This window comes from Rhipicephalus sanguineus, chromosome 1 (genome assembly GCF_013339695.2).
Source record: "Rhipicephalus sanguineus isolate Rsan-2018 chromosome 1, BIME_Rsan_1.4, whole genome shotgun sequence".
NCBI classification, from domain to species: domain Eukaryota; kingdom Metazoa; phylum Arthropoda; class Arachnida; order Ixodida; family Ixodidae; genus Rhipicephalus; species Rhipicephalus sanguineus.
In genome coordinates this window covers 181,363,113-181,383,067 of record NC_051176.1, presented here as the reverse complement: position 1 = coordinate 181,383,067, position 19,955 = coordinate 181,363,113, and positions in this window count along the sequence as shown.

Below are 19,955 nucleotides of genomic sequence, written 5' to 3'. Positions count from 1 at the left end.
TGGTTGGAGGCCTTCCAAATAGGCTCTCTGGGGTATGCAATAAAATAGCATGTTCATGGTTGATAGCATCTAACGTTAATAGCTTTCTTCGTCATGGTAGCATAGAGTAATATAAAAAAGGTTAAGAGAGGACACTCCCGTAGGCCCCTGCGGCTGATTTGGGTTCGCAGCGCACCAAACGGAAGTGGGGAATCCTAACAGCCGCCTCAGAGATCGGAAATTGCAAAAAAAAATTAAAGTGCCGATCTCAGAGGCCATTATTTAGCTATAGCTAAAATTACACGGCCCCCGAGACCACTTTTGTTCGTGTAATTGTCTCGGAGGTCATATATATATATATATATTATATATATATATATATATATATATATATATATATATATATATATATATATAATATATATATATACATATATATATATACACATATATATATACACATATATATATATACACAATATATATATACACATATATATATATACATATATATTAACGTGTTACTTGCATGCATAAGTAGCTTCGTGTAAGCCACACCGCCAGAGCGGCGAGCACACATTGCCATTGTTTATGCAGACATGACAATCATTGGGAGAGACGAAACATTTTATTTCAAGTCACATTCTCAGTAAGCACATACAAAATATGGGTGCACTGCACAATGCAAGACAGCTGCCACATGTTGAGAAATTGCACAGTAGGAATAAATAGGCGATATTTAGAAAATTCCCACAATACAATAAAAGTTGCAGAATACAGCATTAGCATCACAGAGGAAAGGGGATTTCAGAGTGAAAAGGGGACGAGTTTTCAGAGTGAAAAGGGGCCACTCGATTTAAGCGAATTAAGAATATGTATGCCATCCAAACACTAACTAGCTGAACGGCAAAATAGTGCGAAAGATACGGACATACTTTGATAGTTAGCTAATGACAACCACAACTTCAAAATTACATCTTGGAAAGGTGCAAAGGGCTACCTGTCGTCTCGCGGAATCCTGAACCACTTAGTACCACGCTCTCTCCCTGTCCTGCCGTTGTGTTGCACCACGCAGCGCAGCAGTAGCTGCCGTAGTACTTGACTCCGGACGGCATGACCTGGAAAAAGAGAAAAAAGTTGATCGTATTTTCTCTGGCCTTCGCACAAATTGTCTCCGACGCACTTCTCAGCGCCCTTTCGCGAAAAACAGTCCCAAGCAGTTGCCGCAGTGAAAACAAAGCAACCTTCGGTGCATGAACTACTGAGGCAGTATTTAACGAGAATATTACGTCGTAGCCACGGCCAACGAACACTGTTCTCATTTCTCAAGTTCTCTTTAATTCGGCTCTTAACATAGGCGTCAAGCAAACTGCGAGTACCACAAATAACGATTCTAAGCATAACTGCACTCTTTCACACATTTGCACACCCATGCAGTGAATTAGAACTGCGTGTAACGGCATTGTATGCACAAAAAAAAACCTTACGACGCAAGCGGCGACTCATTTTTGGCGCCAAGAAAGGATTTATTCGCTAACGTGCTGCGCAGCATTTCAAGTTGCTATTTCTTAATGCAAAGCAATTCACGAGCATCATACGCGAAGCGTGAAGCACAAAGAAGCTTTCGGCGCAAAAACACAAAGTGCGTCAAATGTCAACTTAAAGCTGTAGCGACAAATACGTTGCAAAGTAATGAAGGGAAAAAAGAACCTAATGAAGGCGTTCTTACCAAGCAGCCGAAGAGCAGAGTGACTTCCCGGCAGACGATCCCAGCGAATTCCACGGAGCAGGTAGAGCCAATTTTGCATGCGTTGCCGCTCATGCCGCGTCGTCTTGCCATGCCGGCAGTCCTGACCATATATGGTCATGACAGCTACCAATCGACGATTTCGAACTGTAAAGACGGATTTAGAGCCGCACTGCGAGCCAGCGGAAGCCACTTCCGCAGCCACATATAGTCTGACAAAGACAAGTAGATGTATCGTGAACCAGAAAAGGTACTGCAGTAGATAACTAGTGCGCGCGTTCTCTTGGAAACAGGAAGTGACGTGCTGCCTTCTAACGGCTGGCGAGAAGCTGCGTAGCTCCGCCGCTTATAGGCTCGTGCGTCCACTCTTGTCATTTTCTGTTACTCTATGATGGTAGTGCACTGATAATGGAAGTTCCGTGTTAGCCATTGTTGCAGTAAGCTGCAAAGATCGTAGATCCAAAAGCCGAGTAACGTGCTCAAATACACCGTTAAGCCATCCAGTGTAAAACAAAAAAAGACAGAAAAAAGGAACGACAGGAGGCTCAGTGCATCGTTGCGAACTATATGGTTGTACCATTAGACTGGTGTCACGGCAATCACATTATAGTAAGTGCAAAAACCAGATGAACTGCGGAATAAAAAGCAGACGTTGTGTGACAATAGTTCATGTGTCCACAAAAGGAAACACCAGTTTGCTTATAAGGAGCTGGTACCCCAGAATTCTTCGACAGGCAGCCAAGGTTTCACTGACGTTGAGACTTGTTTGTTACAATATGTGCATATGCAGACAAAGTCAGCTTTGTTCAGGATACGTTACTGCACTGTGAGTTCATGCGGGTACTGCATAATTACAGCAATAGCTATTCCGCGCACTTATTGCCCAAATTATAAGCTGTTATTCGGCGCAGTATGGAACCCGCACAGAAGTATTTTAGTGCTGACTATGAACAGATTATACTGGTCAGCTTTAGGGCATTTAATAACGCCCGAAGATCACCGGCAGCTGTTCCATACCGATCGGAAATGCATGCATTCCGATATGCAGTTTCATAGACGTGTAAAAGGCACATGCAATAAAGTGCACTCTTATGGACAAGGAAGCGGCGGCTACCCTGCGTAAATGATTACAGATTCATTAAGCTCTCATTCAGAGTAATTTATTAGCAATTGATTAGACAGATGATTACTGCAACATGCATCGATATATGCGGCAACCAACACAAAATATAGCCCTCAAGTGGTGCGACGCGGGAAAATCATTTTTTGCATACCATTCCACAACTTCATTCGTTCAATATTTTTCTATTTATATGTAGGATACGCACTTTATAATGTGCCTTATTTTTTAATATATAAAATTTAGACGACTTCGGCACCTTTCGGTTGCGCCTTCGGCTACGATACTTCTTACATAAAACTCCGAATAGCGAAGGCCACGGACATGAAAAAAAGTCACATAAAGTTGCACTGAGGGATAATCTCATGAGGTAGAAGTCAAACGCTCAGTCTCAAAGTCAAGCCACTGAAAAAAAATCACAGCATATCGACGGGGTGAATGATGATGAGTTGGGCGAAGCTCCGGAGGGAATCATCGGTAAACCGTGAAACTCTTCCGTGAAATTCGCCCAGTACATCATATGAAGAGTGTGAAACACCGCGGTGAGGTTATTATCGAACCAAAGTCGATCACACACGTCGCAACTGTGGCCAAACGAATTAGCGAGAAATTCCCGCTCGAACCGCGCGTCGGCTCCTTGAAGGTGAGACCGCTGGCGCCGCTTGGTCGCCGCTCCCCGCGCATGAGCACCATCAAAGTCTGCCAGGCGCCGCGCTCGCTTCGCCGCCGCTTCTCGGGCTCGCCTTTCGGGGTCCGCCGCTCGGAGTGCACGTTGCGCCGCGGCGTCATTGGCGCGCACCGTCGCGGGATCCGCCAGGCACCGCGCTCGCTTCGCCGCCGCTTCTCGGGCTCGCACCGCGGGATCCTGGCGACGAGCACGACGACGTGGCCCTCCGCTTCGTCCATGCCCCACCAACGATCCGACACGTACGGCGACGATCCAGGAGACTGAGAGAGGCATTGGTTCCCCGCGCACCCAGGCACAGCCCGCGCAGCAGCCAATCGGAGAGTAGCGGCACTTCCACCGCCATCTAGTGGCGATTCACACAAGCGCACTATTGCACGCACTTCTATTGGACCAACGCCATCTAGGAAATGAGACGAGAAATGGTGATGACGACACAGATTGTGTACAGCGCCATCTAGAATATCATCACTCAACTGCAGCTTGTATGTACTTCTAAGAGACAGCGCCATCTATTATACTCTTCGGGAGATAGTGCCGGTTACGCCTGACGCCGGACAAGGTTAGACTAAGAGGAGCTTCGCCCCTAAAAACGCACAAAAGGACGAAATTCCACTCACATTACAGCTTGCAACATATCACTAACAAGCATATCATGTAAAATCATGGAAAACATTTTATACACTAGCATTATGACGCACATTAATATTAATTCACTTATTAGTCCCAAGCAGCATGATTTTAGACATAGTGTACCTTGTGTCACGCAGTGAACTGAATTTGTTCACGATGTGTGCGAAGTGCTAGATCGAGGAAATTGTATAGATTCTGTGATGTTGTGGTTCATGATCTGTTAGTTTTCAAACTGCATTGTTTTAACATTAATCCCCAAGCAAAAGCTTGGATAAAGGAGTACCTTACAGTGCGATCACAATACGTAGTAATAACTGGAGCGACCTCGGATGTTATTGAAGTAACCTCCGGCGTCCTACTAGGGTCGCTACTAGGTCCTTTGTTATTTTTAATTTTTATAAATGATGTGTCCTCAAATGTTTTGTCACCAATAAGATTATTCGCTGATTACTGTGTTGTGTACCGCAATATAATCTGTTGAGATGATGTTAAACATTTGCAGAAGGATTTGGATCAAATCTATACATGGTGCAAGAAATGGAACATACAACTAAACACGCAAAGAGCGGTTCAAATGCATTTTACAAGAGTAAAAACGGTACAGAGCACGATATACTACATCAATGAATATCGCTTGGGTAACGTTCTGGAATTCAAGTATTTAGGAATTTATCTTACACACTCCATGTCTTGGCGCTATCACGTTGATCACATCACGGGAATAGCATGCAAAACGTTGTTTTTTTTTTTTGCAACGGAACACCAAGCTCTTCTCAAAACAAGCCCGTGGTCGGTTGTACAAATCATATGTAAGGTCTAACCTGGAATATTGCCACGCCCGCTTCTGCTTTTACTTTGATGTGTTCGAGTTTGACCAGCAAGGACTGTTATCAACGCTCGACGCTGGCCCCGAAGTAGTGTTCGAGAAGCTTCATGATTCTGGTAGATCGTTTTGTTAAGATTGCGCGCCGCACGCGAATGTTCCAGCGTTGTCGAGAGATAACGCCGCCACCAGCGATATTGCTGGAAAGTTCCATAGCACCTGTATAAAAGCCGACGCGCTTGACCGCTTGTCAGTTGATCGACGGACGACGCCCTGTTCGCCGCTATCATTGTACAGCGTGTATTGCTGTAGTTCTATTCTGATTTTCCGGCCACAAGTTCGGCCAAATAAACAGTTTCATCCTGCAAACGCCGACTGCTGTCTTCGTCGACGTGACGACCACGTGACATCTGGTGGAGGTGCTGCTTCATGATCCGGACGCCACCGCGGAGCGCTGACCCAAGCCCAAGCCGCGACGAGGACGACGGCAAGGAAATCCCGGATCGTCGAACAAGCCGCAGGCAGAAGGGACTGCAGCCAGAGCACGGGCTCCTTCCCGAAAGACCCAGGCAGCCGCAGATCTCAACATCGACCACAGCGACGATGACCGACCACGTGCAGCCTGCGCCAATTCTTTTTCGCCAGCCCAAGGAGCCGCCCACCTTCCGCGGATCGTCGTTCGAAGACCCGGAAAGCTGGCTGGAAGCCTACGACCGAGTCGCCCTTTTCAATTCCTGGACCAGTGAAGACAAGCTACAGCATGTCTTCTTCGCCTTGGAGGACACAGCTAGAACATGGTTCGAGAACCAAGAGCGAACCCTGACAACATGGGACGTTTTTCGCAGCAGGTTCCTGGCAACATTCACCAGCGTTGTCCGCAAGGAGAGGGCCGCGGCTCTGCTCGAAACCCGCGTGCAGCTGCCAAACGAAAACGTGGCACTCTTCACAGAAGAAATGACGAGACTGTTCCGCCACGCAGACCCTGAGATGCCCGAGGAGAAGAAAGTTCGCTTCCTCATGCGAGGAATGAAGCAGGAGCTGTTCGCGGGACTAATCAGAAACCCACCCAAGACCATCCAAGAATTCCTCGCGGAGGCAACAACAATCGAGAAGACGCTCGAGATGCGCACTCGGCAGTACAATCGCCGCGCATTCCAAGACAGCGCAGCAGTTCACGCCCTCGGCTCCGACGACTTGCGCGAAACGATACGAGCTATCGTGCGAGAGGAGCTGCGAAAGCTCGCACCTTTTACACAGCCCGAAGTGACGTCGATTGCGGACGTTGTACGCGAGGAAATCCAACAATCACTGGGTGTTCCTCAACCGGCACCGCCGCAGCTGCAAGCAATGAGCTATGCTGCTGCAGCCCGACGCAACGCCCCCCCTCCTCGCCCACGTCAAGACGCCGCGCCGCCCCAGCAGTTCCGCCGCCACCCAGTAAACCACGAATGTCCATGGTACGTAGCGGTATAATCCAAACATCTAGGACGAAAGAAGATATCTTATTTGCGTCTGAAAGATGTCCCATTTTCGCTTTGCGCAATGTGGACGTCTAAAAGATATACAAAGGCTTATTGTAACGGACGTACAATGCGCATGTACGCTGTGTGAACGATGGACGCATTTTGGACGTCAGTAACAGACGGTGCACATTTGTGCTTATTTTTCACAAAACGCCGACCTTCAAGGGATTAGAAATAATCAACGAATGTTTCAACGACACTAGATCGGCGCATCAACTGAAGTCTGGCATTGATTCCTCGCGTTAGCTCGCAGAAACGGATGCAACAAAAGAGAAAGAAAAAGAACGGAATAAATTGGGCGTTTGCTGATGAAAACACCGCTGTCGTCTGCTCCTCAACGCTGCCAAAGGCGCGCGCTGCGTGTTCCCCCACCTCTAAGCGGCTCGCGGTTTGTTTTTTCCCCGTCCCTTTTTGGTTTTCCTTTCTGGGTGGCCTCCGACATTAACCGGCGGTGCACGCGCCTGCCAATCTCGGAGGCCATGCTTCCTGCACCGTGGTTGCGGCTCTGCGCCGCAAGGCGCCGTGTCTGTCGGTACGGTATGAGTTGTGCACACTGTACCATCGGTGCATTTTATTTGTGTTATTTTTGTGATGTTATCTGGCCTTCCACGGACGCCCGTTCTAACGGGAAAGTGATATTTGTTGATCCCGGCCCACATCTTGAAGCCTACATTTCAAGTCTCAAAGGCTATGCTTACTTCCGTTTGCAACGCAAAATACGTCATGGCCGCCATGATTTGTACAAAAAATCATTACTTTTGTACAAACTTAGTACAGTTACTTTTAAATTAAAATTAGCGGCAATATAAAGCATGAATTTGTACATAATCTTTCCCTAAATTGTGACCATGGTTGTGACACGCGTCGACGCGGTCCCCATCACCGCCATCGCCATCACGTTTTCTTTCGCACATGTACGCATGTGTACGCACATGGCGCACATGTTTGGACCAGTTGTGGTTTGGTCTTGAGGTTTGGTCCTGCCGGGGCCAACGCTGCCAACAGCGACGTTTGTCCGCCGCTTTTTATCTGACGTATGTGTACTTACGTTGACCGCTGTTGGGTGTTGTGTGTTGGATGTTCTCTTGCTGTGTCGCGTGCAACAAGAACGGTAGAAGAGTTTCTGAACTCCGGTCGCCTCGGCAGTGGGCCATTGGCCAGCAAAGGTACGTGCATACGTTCTCTTATGCTTTCCTTTAGTGAATAAGGCCGTTGTGTAATGCGTGAATGAAGGTTTTTGTTTCTTTTCGCAGTCGCGTTTTCCTAAACCCATAGTTCATACCGTGTCGTCTGGCGTAGACGTAGACCACTGTTGGGTGCTGTGTCGCGTACAAGAACCGTGGAAGAATTTCTGAACCCTGTCCGCCCCGGCAGTGGGCCATTGGCCAGCAAAGGTACGTTCTCTTATGGTTTCCTGGCGCAGTGATTTATCCACGTCAAGAATAATGGAAGTAGTCATGACGAAATTTCGTTGCCACGTTAGCTCCCTCAACTTTTACTTACATAGAGCAGGTCTAGCGATTTCCCCACTGTGCCTCTTCTGCAATCAGGAGGAAACAATCGATCATTTCTTTTTATCCTGTCGACGGTTCACCACATTAAGGAAAAAATCATAGAACCACCTCTTCGAAAGCTGGGCCTGGAAGTATCGGAGTCGGTAATACTTTCTTTTGGGGCCACCACTCTGGGATACAGCCACAGGGATGTTTTCTTCGCCATTGAGGAATTCATTCGACAGTCTAAAAGAATATCTATCTAAATTCTGCCTGAGTAAATATTTCATTACCAATAATTGAAACATCAATTCAGTATATTAGTTAATAATAGCTTCTACGAACGACACCCTGAAGATAATTTTAGCAAAATTCACCCTCTGCTCGGCCAATCCCCTGCATTGGGTATTAGTCATGTACAGAGGACAACGACAACAACAACAAGGCCGTTGTGTAATGCGTGAATAAAAGTTTTTGTTTATTTTCGCAGTCGTGTTTTCCTAAACGCACAGTTCTGTATCGCCGTGCATGCCTCGGTGATATCGACATCATTACTTCTGCTTCGTTTCCTTGATGTAATGGTTTATAGCTGCCAGAGTAGCCATGATAAGCTTAGTTTAGCGTGCCCTTTTCTAGTACTGTGCATTTGTTAGCGTTGTTTTTCGTGGTATGTCGCAGCTGTCGTTCCATTTTTATTTGTTTAGCTGTGTGCGCTTGCTTGTTGTCTCTTTCTCTAGCATGCCAAAGCTTAGTTGGAATAAGCGCCATGCTCAAATCAGCCAATGGCGGAACTGTGCACAAACACGCTATGATTTGTGGACTAACACATCATTTGTCGAGAGAAGAGGGAGAATTTATTGTACAATCCAGGGCTCGTGCTGCGCTATATTTGGCTTGTGTTTTTTCGGGAGCCTCGACTACCTATTGGCAGCGCTTTCTGACCATGCTCAAAAAGTGTTGCGGGGCCCCTGTAAGGTAGTGATACCGGCTAGGTGAACTGATTAGCTCCTACATTGAGAATTAGAAAAGGGGAAAAGTACAGTTTGCCTTCATAGAATGGGGAAATTCTCTTGCAGTTCATTGCAGTCAGTGATCCAGTTCCTTAATTCGCTCCTGAATACTGCTTGATCGCATGCTTATTCAAAGGCTGTTACCTAAACAGTCTACACGGACCTCATCGAGGTTGTGTGCAAGCTAGTATTTGGAAATCTGGATATATATATATATATATATATATATATATATATATATATATATATATATATTGTCTCGCAGAGAAAACGAGCCCTAAAAGTAATCGTCTGTCCTATATATATATAATACAGCGTTTGTAGCCGTATTTAGTGCATAACATACCTTTCCTTTCATGTTAGCAATTTTAATAAAAGCAGCGCTTCATTGTTTGCACCTGACTGGGAACTAATGCATCACACACAAGGCTTACTCGTGTCCAGTATGAATGTTCTCAAGCTTGCAAGAAATGTTCTCCGTAACCATTTAATGATGATGACACCATACTTGACACCCTTGATGGAAGGCTGTTTGTAGCAGGTTTCAGCTTTGTACTTGACTCTTCACTGCAGTTAATGCCCTGACTCATTTTATCCTGGAGAAAAGATATATTACATTGGATAATAATTAAACTTTCACCTCCACCAGTTAGTTACTTAGCTGTCATGTTTTTTTAAATAATTTAATCTACTTTTCTTGAAGCAGTGCGCCTTCATGTCACATTTTTTGGGGGAAAGACCGACAGTCTCTGCGTATCTTAATACTTTTTCAATTTAGGATAGTTTTGGGTGCCCTCTCAAAGTCATAGAATTGGGGCTCCATTGATGTGTTTTGCAAGAGAGCCACTTTAAGGCATAAAATAGAAAGAGCAATGCGACAAGTTTCTCTGGTTCAAGCAGTTTCATGAACTCTCGAGTCCTTTACTGTACCGGCTCTATTTTTTTTAACCTTCCTTTCTACTTGAATCCAGGCACACAGCGATCGGACTGAGCATATCAAGTAGCCCCTCCTGTGACCCACAAGACCACACTAATTCGGCCGAGGAGCCTGTCTGGACTTATGTTGGGACTGCTGGCAGACAGTTTGTTTTTTCTGGACTTATGTTGGGACTGCTGGTGGACAGTTTCTGTTTTTTATGAACTTATGCTGGGACTGCTGGCAGACAGTTTCGGTTTTAGTCTTCAGCTGGTTCACAGTTCACTTTTATCATACCGCCTCATTTCTTTTTAGTGTATCTGCGTTCTCTAGACATTTAGCCTGTGTTCTTACACGTTGAGAGTACTCTTATGGTTTACAGCATTGCTTTGCTCATATAAACTTTTGTGATACTGCCTTGTTACTTTCGACTCACTTCATTCTCTTGTCATTTCGCCAGTATTGAAACACTCTTATGATTGCATGTGCAGTAATCTTTCGGGGCAATGCATTGTACTCATTGTGTGTAACAAAACATTGCAATAGCCTGAGAAGAGTATTGCACATTTGATGTGTTATCAGATGTGTTATGTGCTAATACCTAAAAGGAACAATGGGAGGTATGCAGCGTGCTCTCCATAGAAGGCAATACAATACAACTGCTCTTTTATGCCGAGACACCTACACCTACTTCCAAAATCATAAATACTAAATTTACAAAATAGTGATTCGCAACAGTTACTTTCAGGTGACAACATTACATATAGCGAGCACTCAAGCGAGCGAAAAGGATTGTGGCCTACAGTCTGTCGAGCGTTCGTTTTTGAGAGCCATAATTAGTGCACCTCACAAGCCGCTAGACGTCATGTGGATGCGAGTTTAAGGAATGAACATCTTTTAATATGTACTGATGGGCTAGTTGGTGAGCCATGATTTTCGAATAGGCAGTGCACAAAAGGGCAACAAATACGCACACATAAGACTCAAACACAAGCGCTGTCAGCGCTTGTGTTTGCGTCTTTTATGTGTGCGTATTTGTTGCCCTTTTGTGTGCTGCCTATTCGAAAAACATCTTTTAAATGTACAGAACATCCAGCCTTAATATCCATACAACGTACTGAGAGCGTTATCCGGGTGCATTTTAGATGATCTATAGTACATCCGTGAAATGTCATATGGAGAAATGTAGATATCCAGAAGATGTACTGAATATCCCGAGACTAGCATTCTCTGGATATCTAATGGACATTCATGGTTTACTGGGCAGGCGCCACCGCCGCCACCACCGATGTCATACCGCCCGCCAGCCGGTCAGCGATACGCGCCGAGGAAGACCGACGTTTGGCGCGCCCCCGACCATCGTCCACTCTGCTACCACTGCGGAGAAGCCGGCCACACCTACCGCCGCTGCCATTACCGACAGATGGGACTGCGTGGGTTCGCCGTCGACGCGCCGCGTCCACAGCAGGGGGAACGACCACGTGACATCGCCGACTACCTGGCAGGAGCGCAGTGGACCCCCCGAGGACCTTCCCGATCGCCGTCGCCAGGCCGCTACGCCTCTCCCCAACGCCGACCATACACTGGCCCAACCCGGGGCCGGTCACCTAGCCTGCATCCGGAAAACTAAGGGCAGCAACCGATGGAGGTGCGGTTGCTGTACGACGAAATACCGAAGACCCTCCGCCGCCGACGCCGCCGCCACGACGAAGGCTTCAGGACACGACGTGAACCCCTGACGACGAAACCTCGCGGACCGAAGTAGACCTGACGACGCAACGTGGAAGCAGCGGAACAAACCGACGTAGCCGTGACCCGACGCCACGACCTAACTGCAACGCAAGACGACGAACTAGCGACCTCGACGTTCTTATCGACGGCCACAGCGTCACAGCCCTCGTCGACACCGGAGCCGACTATTCTGTCATCAGTGGACCGTTCGCCACGAAGCTGAAGAAAGTTAGGACAGCCTGGGAAGGCCCCGAAATCCGGACAGCTGGAGGTCACCTCGTAACCCCGGAGGGAATCTGCACAGCGAGACTCACCATTAACAACCGGATTTATCCCGCGAACTTCGTAATCCTGCCGCGTTGCTCGAGAGATGTCATCCTTGGTATGGACTTCTTAGGCCTTCATGGTGCAATCATCGACCTGAGGTCTAAGTCAATAACAATGTCCACGGAAAAGGCACTGCCGCCGCACACTCCGACAAGAAAGCACGCCTTGAATGTGCTGGAAGACCAGGTCACCATTCCCCCTCGCTCCAGCGTCATCATTTCCGTCGGCACTCAGAAATCAGCAGACCTGGAAGGCGTTGTTGAAGGCGACCAGCACCACTTGATTAACCGCAAGATTTGCGTCGCAAGAGGAGTAGCAGAGCTGCGGGCAGGGAAATCAACAGTTATGCTCACGAATTTCAGCCACGAGTACAAGCACGTGAGCAAAGGCACGACGGTCGCCTACAGCGAAGAAATCGTAGAAGCCAGCAATGCTTTCGGCCTCACCGATTCTCCCGAGCCTACTCCGACGAATAAAGCACCGCAACCAGCTTTCGACATCAATCCCAGCCTTCAGAAGCACAAACAAGAACAGCTCAAAACCCTGCTCTTGCAATACAAGGACTGCTTTTCGTCGTCGTCAAGAATTCGGCAGACTCCCGTGGCAAAACATCGCATCATAACAGAGGAAAGCGCCAGACCACTCCGTCAGAGCCCGTACAGAGTTTCGACGCGAGAACGCGAGGCCGTGAAGAAACAGGTCGACGAAATGCTACGCGACGACATCATCCAGCCGTCGAAGAGTCCGTGGGCATCCCCGGTGGTGCTAGTGAAGAAGAAGGATGGGACCCTACGTTTTTGCGTCGATTATCGTCGCCTGAACAAAGTCACGAAGAAGGACGTGTATCTCCTTCCCCAGATAGACGACACCCTGGATCGATTACACAACGCAAAGTACTTTTCGTCGATGGACCTCAAGACCGGTTACTGGCAAAGAGAAGTCGATGAGAGAGACCGAGAAAAGACTGCTTTTATAACACCAGACGGCCTGTTCGAGTTCAAGGTCATGCCCTTTGGTCTTTGCTCGGCACCTGCGACTTTTCAAAGGGTTATGGATACAGTACTGGCCGGCTTGAAGTGGCAGACGTGTCTCGTGTACTCAAACTTCGACGAACACCTTCGGCGCCTTGAAGTTGTACTTCAAGCAATCAAGACCTCCGGACTCACCTTGAAGCCTGAAAAGTGCCGCTTCGCGTACGAGGAGCTCTTGTTCTTGGGTCACGTGATCAGTAAGGATGGTGTTCGCCCGGACCCGCGGAAAACAGCTGCCATCGCTGACTTCCCGACGCCCACCGACAAGAAGGCCGTACGCCGTTTTCTCGGCTTGTGCGCCTATTACAGACGTTTCGTCAAGGAATTTTCACGGATCGCCGAACCACTGACGCAACTCACGAAGGCCGACGTCGAATTCAGGTGGGAAACGTCGCAAGTTCAAGCATTTCAAGAACTGAAACGACGCCTGCAGACGCCTCCCATACTTGCGCATTTCGACGAATACGCCGATACGGAAATCCACACCCACGCAAGCAGCGTAGGACTCGGCGCCGTCCTTGTGCAAACGACCGACGGATTCGAAAGGGTCATCAGTTATGCTAGCCGGTCGCTATCAAAGGCAGAAATCAAGTACTCCACAACAGAAAAGGAGTGCCTGGCCATCGTCTGGGCTACATCGAAGTTTCGCCCCTACCTCTACGGCCGGCCCTTCAAAGTTGTGAGCGACCACCACGCCTTGTGTTGGCTAGCTAACTTGAAGGACCCTTCAGGTCGCCTCGCACGGTGGAGCCTACGACTTCAAGAATTTGACATAACCGTCGTTTACAAGTCCGGAAGAAAACACTCCGACGCTGACTGCCTGTCCCGCGCCTCCGTCCACCCACCGCCGCAGGACGACACGGAGGATGACTGCTTCTTGGGAACCATAAGTGCCGAATACTTCGCCGAACGACAGCGAGCGGACCCAGAACTCAGGGGCCTTGTGGAATACCTCGAGGGCAGGACCACCGTTGTTCCCAAGGTATTCACGCGAGGACTGACGTCGTTTTTCTTGCGCAACGGTGTTCTCCTTAAGAAGAACTTTTCGCCGCTTCGAGCCGATTCCCTTCTCGTAGTGCCCTCGACATTGCGATCAGAGGTCCTCCAGGCTCTGCATGACGACCCGACGTCTGGACACCTGGGTGTTTCTCGCACGCTCGCAAGAATACAGGAAAAGTACTACTGGCCGCGCCTTGTCGCCGACGTAACTCGCTACGTCAAGACCTGCCGGGACTGTCAGCGACGCAAGACACCGCCGAATAGGCCAGCCGGACTTGTGCAGCCTATCGAGCCACCTCGACGGCCGTTCCAGCAAATTGGGATGGACTTACTGGGGCCGTTCCCGACGTCCAATACCGGAAACAAATGGATCGTCGTAGCTACCGACTACCTCACCCGCTACGCCGAGACAAGGGCCCTACCTAGAGGCAGTGCCGCCGAGGTAGCGAAGTTCTTCGTTGAGAACATCCTCCTGCGTCATGGCGCCTCAGAGGTCCTCATCACCGACAGAGGTACGGCGTTTACTGCTGACCTAACTCAGGCAATACTGAGATACAGCCAAACAAGCCACCGCCGGACCACAGCGTACCACCCACAGACCAATGGCCTCACCGAGCGGCTAAACAAGACCATCGCCGACATGCTGGCCATGTATGTCGACGTCGAACACAAGACGTGGGATGCCATCCTTCCGTATGTGACCTTCGCATACAACACGGCCATGCAAGAAACGCCGCAAATGACGCCGTACAAGCTGGTCTACGGAAGGAGCCCGGCAACGACGCTCGACGCAATGCTACCAACCGCCACCGACGAAGACGACCTCGACGTAGCCGCCTATTTGCAACGCGCCGAAGAAGCTCGACAGCTCGCCCGCCTGCGCATCAAGAACCAGCAGAGGGTCGACAGCCGTCACTATAATCTTCGACGACGCCACATGGAGTACCAACCCGGTGACCGTGTGTGGGTCTGGACGCCGATACGCCGACGTGGGCTCAGTGAAAAACTTCTTCGGCGATACTTCGGGCCATACAAGGTGCTTCGACGTCACGGCGCTCTTGACTACGAGGTCATCCCGGACGGCATTACGAACTCCCAGCGACGCCGCGCACGACCTGAAGTCGTCCATGTCGTGCGCCTTAAGCCGTTTTTTGCGCGTTAGCGACCCTGGAGACTCTACTTTTTCCTTTGTTATTGTAATTTATTTGTGTATGCACTTGTTTTTTCCTTTCCATGTTCTGTTGCAAGCATCGGGACGATGCTTTTTCAGAGGGGGGCAATGCCACGCCCGCTTCTGCTTTTATTTTGATGTGTTCGAGTTTGACCAGCAAGGACTGTTATCAACGCTCGACGCTGGCCCCGAAGTAGTGTTCGAGAAGCTTCACGATTCTGGTAGATCGTTTTGTTAAGATTGCGCGCCGCACGCGAATGTTCCAGCGTTGTCGAGAGATAACGCCGCCACCAGCGATATTGCTGGAAAGTTCCATAGCACCTGTATAAAAGCCGACGCGCTTGACCGCTTGTCAGTTGATCGACGGACGACGCCCTGTTCGCCGCTATCATTGTACTACAGCGTGTATTGCTGTAGTTCTGATTTTCCGGCCACAAGTTCGGCCAAATAAACAGTTTCATCCTGCAAACGCCGACTGCTGTCTTCGTCGACGTCACGACCACGTGACAATATAGTAGTACGGTTTGGAACCCTTCAACAAACACTTATAGGGGCAAAAGTGTGAAAGTGCTAAATCTTGGAGCCCGATATGTTTTAAATAACTACAGCAGACATCTTAGCAGGACCATTGCAAAGCATACATTGGTATGGGAGCTGCTTCATGAAAGAAGAAAAAAGTTACGACTTAAGTTTTTCCACAACATTTATAATTCTAGAACTAGAATAGACCGCGATAAGTACATTCTACGACCTCATTATTATGCATCCAACCGTTTGTACCATGCGCACAAGGTGCGCGAACATAAGTGCTGAACTGAACTACTCAGAACTTTATTTTTCTTGAACCTATCCGTGAGTGGAATTGTCTACCATCAGCTGCTGGGGTGCATATTGTTGATAAGACCAGCTTCGCTGGAGCACTTTGAATGTGTATGGTTGCTTGTGGCATTGAAAATTAATACTGCCTTCTTGTATGCCATGCTCAAACATTTCTTATATCTTGCTTCCATGTTTGTTATTATATGTATGTACACCCCCCCTCCTGTAATGCCACTAGGCGCTGTGGGTAATAAAAATAAATAAGCACACAAAGGTCCACACAAAGCCTAGCCCTAAAGACATGGACAGGGCAACCTCTGCAATGCCAAATTCTGCAATGTGTTTATTGGCCACGGACCTATACAGATGATCTTTTTTATACTCATTGGCTTGTTGCCCAGTCTCATTTAATCATGTAATAAGCACTGCCTGTTTGCGTTATTTCGTGGACGTTGAGTATACGGTGCTGTATATTCTCATACACGTTACTGCACGTGCACTGCGGACTATTAGCTGGTGAAATTTCTTACGCAAAGCGTTCTTTGTTCGCCGTAACTGCAGCTGCAGCAACTGAAGCATTTCATTGGCTCTGCTAGTGTTTACTATGAACGGTATTGCAATCTCAATTCAAAGGTCAATGTATAATAAGCTTGAAGATATTGCATTTCGATCACGTCTTAACGACGGGCTAAAATATGCCTTTGCCACTCTGTGTTATAGGAAGTCTGGACGCGGAAGTCCGGATGAAATGGCTAGATATCTTTAGTATCATTAGTTGACTAGGCGCCAAAAGCACGACCACACACGAAGATATGCACAGGATGGACGCTCTCTTGAAGTGTTTATTTCTTGAAGGCAACAGGCATACAAATCCAGCTAAAACTTCTGCTTGGGCGAGTTGGTTCATGTTTATGACATATTTTACCAGCGCAAAAAGACGGAACACCTATGAATCGAGACACACACACAGCGCTAAACTCACAACTGATTTAATACTTTGAACGCAAGGCCTTTTTTTGACCCGCATAAAAGCGACGGAAAAGGTTTCTATAAATGAAGCGATCAAAAAGCCCCGTGACAACAAGTTGTCGAAAAGGACGTTCAAGCAAAGGTGAAAGCGCAGTTAAAAAAGATTAAAAACATAACTCGGAACAGTGGCGCAAGAAATCACGCAGACGACGACAGAGGAAGACAGGACACAACGCCCCCAGTCTGTCCTTTTAAACTTTAAACCATCAAGCACGCCCACGATATAGAAAACGAAAGTACAAAATATATAATTAAACCTAAAACCAACTGACAACCACGATAAAGCCAAACAAGCCATTTCAGTTAAAGAAGACAAGAAAGAAACGGGGTAAAAAGAGGTATTGAAAAGGCATGCGCTGTAGGTAGTGTACGTCCTTCTCGGAGAGGGACAAAGAGGTCCTGCTGACACATCTTTCACCAAGCCTCTAAATTTCGGCAGCCTTTAAAATTTCTCTTACAATTTGCTCGCCGTGCCTGGCTATGACAGTGCATCCCTGAAAATGCGGGGAGAAGCCACAATTACGGCAGTGCATCGCTAGATGACTGCACGCGACCGCTGACAGGTTCTGCTGGTGCTCCCTAAGACACCTACCCGTTTGTCCGACTTAATGCCACATGACAGTGGCGTGGAGTACATGACTCCTGGCTCACTCGGCACAAAGGATGGCGGTGCTTTATTTCGCACATGTCCCTGTCCCCAGGAGGAGCGTTCACCGCTCTGCACAACCTGGAGAGCTTCTCCGGGGCTGAAAATGCCATCCTGATATCGCAACGCTGTGCGGTCTTTTTCAGGTTGGGTGACAACCTATGCATGTACGGCACCACCACGAATCTTTTTCTTTGAGTAGGCGCCTGATCCTGAACTCTGTCGGCTCTTTTCGCGCCTCGGAGCATGCATTCCGCAACGGCTAATAGCACGTGTGAAGGGTATCCTGCCAAAGCCAGGCGCTCCATTTGCTTCCGAAAACTTGAATCAATGCAGTGCTGGCACGACTTACGCAAAGCATTTGTGTAACAAGCCCGCACCAATTACCTCTTTAGAAGCTTTGAGTACGCAGAGTCAAATGGGAGCAAGGGCTTCCCTGCGCATGGTTCATACGACCAGCAGACATGTTCAGATCACAACTTTAGTTTCAGGTCTAAAAAGCGGATGCACGACCCTTGTGGCACTTCACACGCGACCACAAGTGGCGCTAGATGTTCATGAAAAATGGTTAGCACATCATTAAGCTCCGTTTCAAATCCTGAATCATCTGTATCGAACAATACTAGGTAATCATCTACGAATCTAAATACCCTTGCGACTTTTGTCTCCCGTAGCCGCTCATGCAGCACTGTCCAGGCTGGCTAAATACAAGTCACTTTGGACAGGCGCTACTGACGACCCTATGCATACACCTGCCCGCTGCAAATAAAAATTCCCTGCATACTTTGAGAAAGAAGAACACAAAAAATAGTGTGACATACTCCAGGCAATAGCCAGCAACCTGCATTTGGTCGCGTAGTCATAGAGTGCGTCGGCAAATTTTCAAACTCTGGCTAGAGATAGCGGGAGCACCCTGTATACAATGAAAGAGAAATCATGCCATCAGTCCTATTCTACAATCCATCTTTTGGAGCTTTTGGAACATATAATAGCAAAGCATATCATTCGTTATTTAGACAATAATTCTTTACTTTACATATACCAGCATGGATCGAGAACGGACCTTTCGACTATCGCACGACTCGCACAGAAATTTAATGATTTCGCTATGGCAATTGATACCAGGGAGCATATTGATCTAATAGCCATACATTTTGCCAAAGCCTTCGATATGGTGCCACACAAAAAGATGATTTACAAGCTGGAAACAGCCGGACTTGATGCCACTAATAAAGTGGAATAAAGCGTACCTAGCGGATCGCAATCAGAAGGTAACAAGAGATGGTCATGTGTCCGACTCACTAGCAAGGCTTTCAGGAGTACCGCAGGCACGTGCCCTGGCACCACTTTTATTTTTGGTGTATACTAATGATATTTCTGCTGTCATGGAGCCAGATGTAAATCTTAAACTGTTCGCCGACGACTGTTTATTATAGTCTACAGTACGAAGCAAGGACGATCAACTTAATAGATCTTTAGAGGCGTTAAGACCATGGTGGAAGAACGGAATATAGAAATTAATTATTCTAAATCAATATACATGTCAATTACTACAAAAACGTGCTGTCTTTCATTTCTATATACCATTGGTGACGAGTGTTTAACAACTACTACTCAATTTAAATATCCAGGAGTAACGATAACACAAAAGTTATCTTCGAACATACACATAGACAATGTTCGTTCAAAGGCATACGGGAGGTTTTGTTCCCTGAGGAAAAAAATGGCGAAGCTTAAACTAAACCGCGCAAGGCTTGAAACAGCGAAACTGGACGACATCTGAAGTGTCATAAAAATGCAGCGCTAATTTAAACATGAACAGAGGCGTCCTCGCATGCTGTTTCTCTGTCCATGTTTAAATTAGCGCTGTGTTTTTGTGATGGATCCGTGCCAACGAGCTTGCATCCGAACTCTTCTAGGAAATCTGAAGAGTAGTGTGGTTGCTTCTAAGTTGACTCTAGGCCTTAGTCAGGTTATGCAGGTTGTTTCTAGGTTGCTTATAGGTCGTTGCTAGGCTTTAGCTATTGCTGATACGATGTTGTTTGAACGTTGATTCTCAGCGCATACAGGTTCGAGTTAAACCACGGACAGTCACAGACATGACACGGATGTCAAAATTCCAGAGACAGAACCTCACGCTGAAACCCAGCGTTCGCGCCTGTCAAAGATTTACGGGCTGCTTATTCCACTTGTAGCTAGGCAGAACTCGGTTGTAGCTAGGTTGTCGGTAGAGGGGGACGGCAGCTTGTCGAGTTCACTCTTTGGGTTCGCTT